At 36.4% G+C, this 11,716-nt stretch overlaps 2 long non-coding RNA genes across 3 annotated transcripts; both read right to left on the bottom strand.

Annotated features, from left to right (window-relative positions):
- Window positions 1-2,235: 2,235 nt before the first annotated feature.
- LOC143922552 (uncharacterized) lies at window positions 2,236-4,770 on the bottom strand. Its single transcript, XR_013261588.1, has 2 exons — window positions 4,377-4,770; window positions 2,236-4,300 (listed from the first exon to the last, which is right to left on the bottom strand). It is a non-coding gene; the product is annotated as an uncharacterized LOC143922552 (long non-coding RNA).
- A 3,351-nt stretch (window positions 4,771-8,121) lies between these two features.
- Window positions 8,122-10,010, bottom strand: LOC143922752 (uncharacterized). Of its 2 annotated transcripts, XR_013261641.1 has the most exons (4): window positions 9,931-10,010; window positions 9,311-9,718; window positions 8,580-9,225; window positions 8,122-8,151 (listed from the first exon to the last, which is right to left on the bottom strand). It is a non-coding gene; the product is annotated as an uncharacterized LOC143922752 (long non-coding RNA). The 2 variants fall into 2 exon arrangements; XR_013261642.1 differs by lacking the exon at window positions 8,122-8,151 and having other exon boundaries at window positions 8,462-9,225.
- Between the last annotated feature and the right edge of the window lie 1,706 nt (window positions 10,011-11,716).

Genomic DNA, 11,716 nt, shown 5'->3' with positions numbered 1-11,716 from the left:
GTTGTGCTTGTGTATGAACAATGGGCGATTGAATTGAAATATCGAGAAAATATTTGCTTCCTTAGAGCAGTTACTACGAGGCTCAAATTCTCCCGTACTTTTTAGAAGTGATGTCAAATTCTCCTTTTGTTTCTCTCGTTGCTGATGCTGATCATCCGTGAGGATCGGTAGCTCCAATCAGAAGAAAAGGAATGGACCTAAATCTGGTCAGCGTGTTGACGATAAAGACGTTTCATTGATGATATAACCAGTGGTGTCACCCCAATTTTAGAACAACGGGTTTCCAAATTTGTTATCAATTTATACATACACAAAAAAATTTATAAATATACATATTTTTTTTTTTAGCTCTTAAGAGGGCTGTACATCCGAAACCTTAATTTTGTTACCGTTCCTTTCTTCGATATATATATTGAGTCGGTCTCCGTGATGTGACAGAATGTTAAATTACAGAAAACGCAAATATCAGAATGCAAAGATCGAAAATCGAAAGATCTCACTTAATTTGCGCGAGCAGGATACAACAGGAACAAGAGGAACATGCTTTTCCTCCCGTGTTAATGTGCGCGCGCAGAATACGGGAGGAAAAGCATGTTCCTCTTGTTCCTGTTGTATCCTGCTCGCGCAAATTAAGTGAGTATGTACCGTTTACCATGCACCATTTTTTTTGATCTTTCGACTTAAGATCTTTTTACGAAGAGTATCTTAGATGCACATAAATAGGTATATTAGTATAAGATCCGTGTTAAAGTATTTTATAAATTTGATGATACTCTGAAAATATATATGTCGGTTTTTATTTATAAGTTAGATAAGAAAATATTACCTAGGTATTTCGATAGATATTTTATTAGAGGTATGGGGGAAGGCGAGTGCAACAGTGACGGTGTTGTTTATTCTGACAAAGAGAATGCTTCCCGCAAAACGGTGACTGACCGTGCATCGCATTGGTACTGCCAGAACCCCGGCGGTCACCACAGAGGGTTACATTTACATAAATATAGCATTAGAGGTAGCAATAAATCACAGAATTTAAAATTAAATAAGAGTAGGAAAAACGTGTATGTATGGAAGTGTTGTTACTTATAATAAGCTGCCAGATGAAATTACAAATATACTTGTAATATTGATAAACTTATGGTAGCTGTAAGGTAACACCTCAAACAGTGTGTATGTATCTATGTACATATGTGAATGTATGTGTATATATTAAAACATTATTATTTGTGTGGCTTGGCTATATCTTAAATAAACAAATAAAACCTTTATTGTTTCAACACTGTACAATCACACATCCTATTCAAGTCAAATATCATTCTGATTTGTATAGATACTCCTTTCAAAACTTGTCTACCTAAATCTTGTTTACACAAAACTGCTATTTGGAAAATATAATATAAGCATTTGAGAATAATGGTTATAATTTTTATCATCTCTTCCTCGTCCCTGTAACAAGCTATTCGCTCCACAAAATAATTTTATTTCTGAAAAGCTCGCCAGCCGCTACACACATATGAATTGTCATCGTAGTATATTCTGCTTACAATCTACTATTTCTGCTTTTTAATTTACATGTTATATTTAAGAAAGAAAATAACTGTATCATAATGCAATTTTATAGAGTTATAATTACTCAAGAGGGCTGTACACCCGAAACCTTAATTTTGTTACCGTTCTTTTCTTCGATATATATATTGAGTGTATGTATATATTGAGTGAATGCGACAATATATATCAATATATATATTGAGTGAATGCGACAGTTGCGCTTCGACCAGATAAAACGTGTTTTAAATTGACAAAATCGAGGTTTCGTATTCTACTATTTTCTCCTCCAAAACTGGACCAATTTTAAAAAAAAATTCATCATCGGTATGAGAAAGATATTTTCTGTGCATCTATTGGCGTATTTTTTTTTAAATCGACCGTTAAATAACCACGCTGGACTCTTTTCGTGGGTGTAAAAAAGAGACCATTTTATAGATGTTTGACGGCTCCTACCTCCTATAAAAAATAGTTAATCAAAAAAATAAAACGATAGATGCACCCCAATGGTGGATATCAATAGCATATTAAAAAATAATTTCTCTAGTGCCATAATTGAGGTAGGGAAAAGTATAGTACGTTTGTATGGACAAGGCGCTGCTGTCCAGCCCTCTTAAGTATGTTTCGAAATCTTAATCGTGTAAATATAATATGACTCGGAATTCCCAAACATTGGCTATTTTTTTTTTTGATGCTTGACCATTTCTCGTCCACCTTGATTTTTCGGTCTTAAATTGAAATAAGAGTCAGGTAATTGGGTTTAAATACGGGCCACTCAAGCAACAGAATAGCATTTATTCATATAAAAGCATTAAAATATAATTTTAATAACATTTAAAACAATCGTAACAAAAAATATATATTCATTAATGTAAAACACAAAAAAGACACATGAAATAAGTGATTTCAACATTGAATCATTGAAGAATCACCAAATAAAAAAAAATCAGATGACTCCGTTCTTCGGTGAATTCTTTTCATGAGTTTTAAGACACAATATCGATAATGGACTTTTCGCAAGAGAATAGGTAAAAGACAATGATTAGAACTATTAAATTATTTGAATTAAAAGAGATAAACTTTATATGGTGAGTGATTAGCTGATTAATATTTAAGTCATATATGTAATTATGAGAATTACACATCTTAAGAAAAATTGCTTTTAACAATATAAATAAGTAATAAAGGTAAAACATTATAAACAAACAATATATGTATGTAAAACATTAATTATTTAGAAAAGGTAAAAACATATATACATAATTTAAAAAATATGAAGATACATATGTAGGAATCTCGTCGTCGTCATCGTCATCGAAACCTTCGAGAATATTCCGCAACAACAAAATACATCGAGCGGAACAGCATCAAGCATTCCAGAAAATACTACGCCTCGACGAAAGCAAATTCCCCTTGTACGCATCAATAACTAAATGCTCGTACAACCACTTCCATCAAGCATTCCAGAAAATACTACGCCTCGACAAAAGTGCATTCCTCTTGTACGCATCAACAACTAAATGCTCGCACGCATCAATAACCACTTCCATCGAGCGTTCCAGAAAATTCTACGCCTCGACAACAGTGCATTCCTTTCTTACGCATCAACAAACCACCACCATCGGTCAGGCGATTCCAGAAACACTATAAAAGGAGGTACAACCCAAACAACGCCAGTCGACCCACAGCAGCAAGCGTCGACACACAGCAGCAGACCAGTCAACATACAGCTCCTGACCAGCCACCACTACACTACGCGGACTTGGAAGATCAACCAGCCGGACGAGCCAGCAACACACTGCCGTATCCAGAGACCTTCCGAACATAGCCGAACAACGAGCCAGCAACACACTGCCGCATCCAGAGACCTTCTGAACATAGCTGAATGCCGAGCCAGCGACACTCTACCATATCCAGAGACCGCTGAACGACATACTTTTACCAACAATTAACCATACTGGTGTATACGTGTTACTACCAAATAAATACCATATTAAACATATAGTTGTATTAATACCGAACACAGACGAATCTGTCTACAATACATGGCGGACTGGTGGTGAAGAAGACCTTCACAATAAGACTAGTTCCCATACATACATATATACAAAAAAATTTATGTATCAATTTTAAGTTCTTGTAGAACAATGTGAAAACAATGTTATAATCTAATCTTGATATTTTAGTCAGTTTGGAACTATAAATAAACAATATTTTTATGGAAAACAAAAGTTTAAGCCAGTCTAAGTATTTTCTGCATATCTCTGAACTATTAAATATAATAAAGTTTATTTCAGCTTCATGAGATGGGATGAGTTGGAAATAATTATATTTTTAAATAATCTATATAATATCTGTCTATCCACTATTAAAACTCCAATCATAGATCCATCTCCAAATCCTTAACAACATTAGTGAGAGCTAAGCGTTCGGCATGAGAATCGGCAGTCACTATATATTTTGGATTTATGTTCCCCAGAAATCTTTCAAAAGAGCAAATGCTGAAAAATTCTCAAAAGTTGTTAGACTTTAGTAGTGATAACTGCTAATGGAACAGCGCTGGCTATACTTTCTGTCAGAACAAAAGTTATAGTGTGTTGTTGCAAATCACAGGATGACGTTGAGTCAATAAATATAATGTTAATATGGTTTGGTCTCTCTTCATTAGGGGAGTTGTGATTATTACAGTAAAGGGATTTTCTATAAATTTAATTTTGGCGCCTTCTATTCTCCCTATACATTGAATGTATATTTTCTGTAAGAAAAGAATTTTAAATTTATTATGTACATATGTAACTTTATAAAATGTGCATTGTCATAATATTCATTACCTTGATCATACTAGTCATTTTTCCACCTCTTTCATATAAAAATGCAGCATGCTGTTGAACTGCCTCCACCACATCCACTATACTATGAAAATAGCATTGAAATCAGTGGAACCCAATCACGGGAATGTTTATCGACTTGGAAACGATCCACGTTGAATTTGTTAGACCAGCATACAATGAAATCCATCCCGGCAAAAAGCTTTATGGATAAGCCGTCATCTGATGTGGAACACACGGGGTTATGTTTGTATTCTTTAGAAAAGTTGGACATGATAGAGGAGGGGCAGTAGATGTTAGATATGCGTTCAGCTATATCAGCGGCTTCGAAGAAAAGTGAACACTGACTCATTAATGGATTATATATGTCGCGGTATGAATGCACACACGTCAACTGTCAAATGTGAAAACGTAAACAAATGTCTGTTAGTGTGTGTGTGAGCTATCGACGCGACACCGGTGGCGACTAGTGGAAATAACGCAAAATCGGATGGGAAACTTAGATATGCTGCCAGATGTTCGAGATGATCGAGATTTTAATGACGTATGCGAGGTCGCTTTGTGCGGAATAATCACCGAACCTGTCAAAACGTATATGTACATGCAATAAGAGAAAACGGATTATTTCACACATTGCGATCGCGCACATTACAATCGTTGCCACGAAAATCGCGACTACGGAATATCTAGCACTCGGGTTCTCGTTATGTACATATGATCAGTGGCGTAGCCAGGATTTTGTCAAGGGGGGGGGGGGGGGGGTTGACAGGAAAAAAGGCAAGATAATTTATATTTAATTAATATAAAATCACAACATATAAAAATAAAGTAAATAGGTAATAAAAATATGGTATGAACAAAATTCAAATAAAATAAAAATAATGAATACTGTAAAGTTATGAAGAGAGACGCCCGTAGACCGATGACGTCATGGTGACGCCGACCAATGGTGGAGTCGGGCGTTGCGGCCAATGGCTGCGCCATACTCCTTGACCAATGATAATACGTGTATGCGCTGAGCGCTCTATGCGCTATGTATGGTACGCTCTCGATCGGGGGCATTCGGATCCTGACCTCCGCCGGACGAACAGCAATAAAGACTTGGAACCTGCCTGCGTGTTTTCTTGTACCTCGACCTGACTCCACTTACCTCTGAATACTCTTCAATACTTTAAAAAAGTACGAAATTCACAGGCCCAATCTTCGCGTCTTTATTGTAAACATATCTAATATTTTTTGTGCACTAACATTCATATTCCTATGAATATTTAATAAAGCAAGTAGTGTGGAAAAGCTCCGTTCACTTGTGGCTGTTGTCACCGGAAGTGTTGCTAGAATTTTTAGAAGTATGTAAATATTGGGGAATATTGAAGGATTGCAAATTGCAATTGCAGCTAGTGCATTTTTTGGTCGATTTTCACTAGTACTTATATATTGCCACCACATTTCCAACTCTCCAGTTAGAATGCAAGGCCCACAAAATATATCTTGGTTGTAAATTTCCCCCAAATTCTTTATCTTACTTTTTAAAACACTTCTAAAACATGGTTGAGAGCTTTTTCCATCAGGAAGCAAACATTGGAAATTTTCAAGTATATGTTTATGTCCTAAAAATCTGTCATGGATTTGTGATAAAAAAAACTATCCAAAAATGGTACAAACAATCAATTGCGACAGGAGTGGGATATTTTGCCGCCAACCGCGCTCCGCCAAGGGGGGGGGGGGGGTCCAGACCCCCCGGACCCCCCCTTCGCTACGCCACTGTGTATGATAGTTCGCGTGGTAACTCTCGATGGAAGGAATTTTCAGGTGTCGGATGTTCCGTGATCGAGATTTTAACGATGTGTGTGGGAAAATCACCCAATCGCGCAATAAGATGATTCAGTGTGGAGATAGTGTAGGTGACGAAGGATGCAAAAACTTCGTTGTTGCAGAAAGACAAAGTATGTGTGCTGGAAATATTTTATTATCGATAATAATTAACTCGGTGGAATTGGAAGTTACATATGTATGTATTTTTATTGGAAGTTATGTAAGCTTCTCGGACATGCATACAATATGTAAATCCTAAAAGTTCCATCGTACAATAACGCATGCAATACCTGTTCCCGTTTCTCGATGCGTTTCGTATAGCAACGCATACGACCTAAACAAACGACCGATGCGAAAAAACGATAAACGTGTTTTATACGTTTAAAACGTGCTCAGTCATCAGACATTCGTTTTCTACAAGGATGGGAAAATTCCAGTGGCTGCAGACCTCGGCATAGTATAATGTAAGGTTGGTATGAGTGGTACGTAATGTAAGCGTTGGGTTGGCATACCCAGGTTGGTTGCCAAGGTACACATTTCCTTAACTACTATCGCGTCGATAAAATCGTAATTATTATTAAGAGGTTTTTTTTCACAGTAATCTTCCCGGACATGCATACACCAAATCCTGAAAGTCCATCGTAATCGGCTCAGTGGTTTAGGAGCCTATTCGAGACAGACAGACAATTATTGATTTTTAGATATTCCTGCCCCAGTATCGACAAGGAATGACCGACCCCTCGAGATGAAGTCATCTCCTTTCGGTATACTAAGTCGAAGGATTTTCATATTTCCTCGACTATAGTAACCTATAGTCAAGGAATATTATTGGATCTAAAGCAAATCGGTCGAGTCGATCCGAGCGTCGACAGATTGCTGCCCGTTTTGTGATTCGTTGATCATGCGGAGATGCGTCTTCTGCGCATTCCGATTGAAGCTACATAGGTTGCGGATTACGATCTTTGTCGTCCCGTCTTACGAATTTATGTTGAGGACGCACGGGAGCGTTGGTTCCCCAATATATTATTAATGGGTCGCTCTATGGCCTCTCTTGCCCTGATTGGCTCTCTGAAAAACGCTTGGCTTCCTTGAAGAACGAAGTTCACGACATTACGTTCACCATCTTTTTATTTAAAACGTTATATTTTTATTTTTGTTTGAAGTGAATATATTTGTAAATCATACATATATTCGTATTCTTTGATAAATAAAATTATAAATATAAAAAAAAAACGCAATTTCATTATACATACATATGTACATATGTATGTATTATACAAACCCACAATTCACAATAAAAATTTTGGCCACATCATGGTTGGTAATTATTACGCCTGGGGTCTCCAAAGCACTTGATCCGCCACTGAATAGAATTTTCGGTTAACATGTAAAAAAATCAATAATTAAACATACATATGTACACATTCACACATACCGATTACGAGAGCATTTTCGATGCAAATTGAACGCCAATGTAGGGAAACTTACACAAGACAAAAGTTCTACATACTTCCGGTTGTCGGATGTTCATTAAGATCACTCTCTTATTAGTATATGTACACATTGAATATTAAGAAAATAAAAATAATTTAAAAGTTGGTCAAAAAACAAAAACACCACTTCCGGTTTACGAATTCTGACCGAAACCTTATCAGCTCGAAGTTAGTACATAAAGAATACGAATAAAAATTTTCAGCTCGATACGTTCAGGGGTGTGGACAGAGTCGTGGTCACAACATTTTTGACCTTTCTGAGAGAAAAAAATCCCTAAAATTTGGCAGACCGGATTTATTAAATATTGGCCCTCTCGATCTGTAATTAAACATGATAAAAAGACAAAGATAAAAACATTCTCAGATCTGATGAATCGCTCTCGACGCAAACACGAACTCTGCAAGTTAGTTAATAATTAAATTTTTTTTTTTTTTTTTTTTTTCGTCGGAGGTGGGAAATCTTCTTAAGGGGTCTACCCCACGGGATCGAATTAAAAATGCACGAAAAACCAAATATCGGAAGGCAAAGATCGAAATTCGAAAGATCAAAAAAAAAGGGTGCATGGTAAACGGTACATACTCACTTAATTTGCGCGAGCAGAATACAACAGGAACAGGGTTGTCCTCCCGTATTAATGTTCGCGCAGAATACGGGAGGAAAAGCCTGTTCCTCTTGTTCCTGTTGTATGTATCCTGCTCGCGCAAATTAAGTGAGTATGTACCGTTTACCATGCACCCTTTTTTTTTGATCTTTCGACTTAAGATCTTTCGATTTTCGATCTTTGCCTTCCGATATTTGGTTTTTCGTGCATTTCTAATTCGATCCCGTGAGGTGCACCCCTTCTTAAGACATCCTCCAGTCCGTACTGGAGGATAGTGTCGGATTTTTACCGACTAAAACCCACCCCCGTTGACAGTCATACAAATCTGCTTCGAGGAAGCGGATTTGTATGACTTAATGTATGTAATGTAATTATGATTTAATGTAATGTAATAATGATTTAATGTAATGTAATACTTATTTAATGTGATGTAATAATGATTTAGTGTAATGTGTAATGATGATTTGACGTAATGTAATAATGATTAAATGTAATGCAATAATGATTAAATGTAATGCAATAATGATTAAATGTAATGCAATAATGATTAAATGTAATGCAATAATGATATTTAGATGTTTACATAAATTTGGCGAATACAAAATATAAAAAATAACTTAGTGAATCATTGCTAAATCGTCATAAGTCTTTATATGCAGTGTGTTTGAAGTAGCATTTTTTTTTACGAGTATGTTCGCATTCCTCACCCAAACAAATTTGAACCCTTTTTCTTTTGCTTTTAGTTTTGTTCTACTTAAAAGCTGTTTATTCGCTGGGGTTAAGTGATCGTTTATATCAATTTTTGTGTCGTCAAAACCAACACCTAGTATACCGTTCACTGTAAGGTATTTACGTTTTCGGGCAGCCGCAATGAAGTTTTCTTTTACGTATCTATTAACAAAGGATGCTATTATTGGTTTATGTTTCGATATTTTACTCTGCACTCTGCAAACGAAATTTATTTGGTTATTTTCAATCGGGTAATTAAGTTTGTCACCAATAGATTTAAGTAATTGAATAAGGTTCTCACTTTTTTTTTGATTAACACCTTGTATTTCGACATTATTTGTTCTTAAAAATTGTTCATGATTCTCGTTATCTATGCGGAATTTATCAATGTCAACTTTTAAATAATTAGTTGAGTCGAGGCTGACCGTTGATATTTTCGACTCTAGCCGTTTTATCTTCTCTTCGATGTCACTAATCCTGGCATCGTCGAATTCAACGGAACGTTTTAATTCCCGAAGATCGTTTTTAACGTCCTTGAGATCGGACGCCATGGACGAGAAAGATGTTAATTGAGATTTAAGTGATTTAATTTCATCCCACAGTTTTGTATATGAGTGGTCTGGTTCAGGGGAGACAGAGCGCGGCAACTTGCACTGTGCGCACCTCCAAGCTTCTCGTCGTTTCGTGCTTGTTTTTTTGAAATAGGAATCTGAAATTTTCGCGCATTTTAAGTCAAATGCCTTTTTACACATAGAACATTTCATTACACGACTAGTGTTGAGGGAACCATTACACGTTGAACAAAACATTGTTAATAATTATAATACAAGATGTTATAATTTAAATTTAAATTTAATTAATATTTATATATATGGATACGATATGATATATGTATATGTATGTATTTTATATAGGTATGACCTTAACGTTTTGGGGAATCGGCGAATGCTGCGATGACGTCACACGGCACGACCCGACACTCCAAACGACTGGTGCACACTGACCGCCGGACGCTGTGTGAGCCCCGTTTATGCCCTTTGTGAAAAAAAAACAAAAGAAAAAGAAAAAAATCGTCATTTGTTTTTTTTATTCGAATTTTTGATTATTTATTGTTGTGCTTGTGTATGTACAATGGGCGATTGAATTGAAATATCGAGAAAATATTTGCTTCCTTAGAGCACTTATGTACTACGAGGCTCAAATTCTCCCGTACTTTTTAGAAGTGATGTACTGATGTGCCTCCTCCTTTTGTTTCTCTCGTTGCTGATGCAGCCGTGAGGATGGGTAGCTCCAAGCAGAAGAAAAGGCATGGACCTAAATCTGGTCAGCGTGTTGACGATAAAGACGTTTCATTGATGATATAACCAGTGGTGTCACCCCAATTTTGGAACAACGGGTTTCCAAATTTGTTATCAATTTATACATACACAAAAAAAAATTATAAATATACTTTTTTTTTTTTTTTTTAGCTCTTAAGAAATGTGTTTAACAATGGACATAGCTGTTTGTCTAGAACGTAAAGATATTCCCATATCAATACCACTCTTTCTTTGTAATTCAATTCCTATTATGATATCAGCTGACATCATACGATTACTCACTACCAAGGTATAAACTAAATCAAAAATACGAATTGTAGAAGAAAAATGCTTCTCACTAGTTTTATGTATTGAAATGGTTATTTCATTTTTTTCCGCGATTCTTTTAATACGTTAGAAGCTTTCATACGAGAAACTGATTTCGCATAACTAACAATATTTTTGCGTTAAGAAAATAATTGAATTATTCTTGTCGAACCGTGCGCATTAACGATTCCTCTACTCCATTTTTGAGAAATGTGAATATGTTTCTCAGATTCCACATTTAATGATTCGAAATTGGAGCAAATCTGACAACCGACATTTTGAAAATTTTTAATAACTAACCACGGATATGTTTTTAAAATAAAAAAATCATGTTGATTTTCTATCCATAAAGACAGCCGATTTTCACTAACTCTATCGATACAATTTGTGGAATCAAAATTTGAATTTGATTCATTCAATGAAATGTTTTTATCGTTAGACGTCTGTAGGAATCTCGTCACCGCAATCGAAACATCTATTGCGACGGAGAATACATTTCTCACGCTCAACCATTGACGTCATCTCGAGTCGAGAAACTTCCACCCCAACAAATCAAACAGAACGACGCGAAGTCGAAGAACACCTGCATCCATTAAAGTGCACAAATAACAACTACATTGTAACCCATCGAACAAACATCCAGACTCACTGGAACAAAGGGCGATAAAAACTAAATCGAGTGGAACGACGCCACATATTCGAGAATATTCCACCCTAAACCACATTCCTCGCATAACTTGCACACGTAAACACCACCTGCGGTTCTCAGAATCAATCGCCAGTAAAGTCACGTGGATCCCCAAAAACAATATAAAAGGAGATCCAACCCAGACAACTTCAGTCAACACACAGCAGCAGACCAGTCAACACACAGCAGCAGACCATGCCACATTGACAACCAGTCAAGCTCCAACAGCCACCACGAGTGGACACCAACCAGTCAGACTTCAGCAACCACCACGACAGCAGTCGACATCCAGCATCTGACCAGCTACCATTACACTACCCTACAATGGAAGAACGCTTGCAACTCAGCCGGATCCAGAGCAACGACACATTGCAGATCCAGCGGCCATCGCGAC

Source organism: Arctopsyche grandis, chromosome 2 (genome assembly GCF_051622035.1).
Source record: "Arctopsyche grandis isolate Sample6627 chromosome 2, ASM5162203v2, whole genome shotgun sequence".
Lineage (NCBI taxonomy): Eukaryota > Metazoa > Arthropoda > Insecta > Trichoptera > Hydropsychidae > Arctopsyche > Arctopsyche grandis.
Note: the sequence above shows the minus strand (reverse complement) of the source record. Positions and strands in the feature narration are given on the sequence as shown.